The sequence below is a fragment of the Athene cunicularia genome (genome assembly GCF_003259725.1).
Source record: "Athene cunicularia isolate RWA chromosome 10 unlocalized genomic scaffold, athCun1 chr10_part1, whole genome shotgun sequence".
Taxonomy (NCBI): domain Eukaryota; kingdom Metazoa; phylum Chordata; class Aves; order Strigiformes; family Strigidae; genus Athene; species Athene cunicularia.
The window spans coordinates 4,727,120-4,728,932 of NW_020799112.1; positions in this window are offsets into that span (position 1 = coordinate 4,727,120).

Consider the following 1,813-nt stretch of genomic DNA (forward strand, 5'->3'; position numbering starts at 1 on the left):
GAAGCTAAATAGACCATAAAATGATAATTCAGTAACTCCACTAAAACTCTCTATTTCAAACACTAGGATATATAGAAATCATTTACATGGGGAAGAACTTTTAAGGCATTATGGAACATAAGTTGTATTTACACATTACCCAAGAATAAAAAAAGTTGTCAGGAATTAATTATTAGAGAGGCTCTAGTCAATGCTGATTCTTTATATAGCTTTATTAAAATAATTTAAACATGTTCTAGATTATTTCAATGCCATCCACGAATAAAAACCCCGTAGTGTAATCTCATCTGTTAATCATATCAGAATCACAATGTGGTTAGTTTGAAGGTACAGAGACAGAGTTATGGTCCTTGAAATCACCTCTGGGTTGCCACAGTTACAGTTCTCATAAAGGACAAACCCTGCACTAACAATGTAAACCCAATTTATCTATATTCAGGCATAGACCAGGCAGAAGGGTCTGACTTATCTATTGAATCTTTGATGTTAAAAATGCTTGCAGAAAATGTAGGCATATGTATTTATAGTAATGGGATACAGGTGTGGCATTTCTCTCTAACAATGTAAAAAGGTGCTAAATAATAAATCATCTTGCGCTGCTTGCATGCTCTGGAAAGGACTCTATGGTTTATCACATATTTAACAAACTGAAAATGCATTTGACACATCATTATTTGGATGAGGGTGATCTCATGGGTGTCCATGATTCAAATAAAGTCAAGAGGTACAAGCAGACCTCTTTGGATTTACCCCAACTACAGCAAGAGGGAGCTTGCGAGCCTGAAATAGGCTGTAACAGAACCAGAGGGGTAACAGGCTGCGGATGGACCTTTCCTTCATCAATTTATCTAAAAAATTTTCTCAAACTATTTGTGGTTTTACATTTACATCTTGCATTAAGCTCCAAAATATATCTGTATGCTGTTTAAAGCAGTACTTGTTTTACCTTGTTAACAGTCTGATCATGTGGTCTTGATGTATTTTTGAAGTTGAATCCTATTGCTATTAATTTCCTTTCTCTGGAACACAGTTTTAGACTGAATGTGTCATTCTGAGCTTCAAGGTGCTGTTCTCCGTGAATAACGGATGTCTTATGAGTTCAAGATGATTTTACATAACCCGTTTGAGATTAGTCCCCCTGAGATTTAAAAACTTGTTCCAGTGTTGACGTGGCACACAGAGTAGCATGCTCGTATTTACTTTCTCCGCAGTGCTATTAACTCTAAATAGTCCGGGGTTTACGATCGACATTCTTGCGTTCCCTTCATCTGAGTGTCATGTCACTTGAACAGCTAGATTAACCGAAATTACACTTTTCTTATGAACCGTAAACACAAGGCGGGTTCCGTCTAATCCCAGCGGAACCGATGCAAACAGGTGTTCATCCGGGACGCTGCCTTCAGCGTGCCCGCATACCCTAACTGAAGAGGGATGCAGGGACGCGGCCCGCACGGCGCCGAAGCCTAGCGCTGGCCTATACAGGTTACTGGCCCGTCCCTCAGGGGGACACGCAGCTTGGGCGGGAATCGCCTCAGGGGACCGGGCCGGGCGCCTCGCACGCTCCGCGCCGCTCAGCCAGAGCCGCCATCCCAGGGCTGAGATGCAGCTCAGGCACATCGCTCAAAGCAAAACGAGGAGACTACATGCTTGGGCCAAGCCAGCTGAAGCAGATTTTTCTGGTCAGCCCCTCAGCAGCTTTTCCGGTATGTACTACGGTCTCCAAAATCCAGGATGAACCAACAGCTTCGTCCCAGCTTACCTTGATGAAGAAGGAAACAATGAGTGGGATCTTACTGGGGCACCGAGCCCAGGG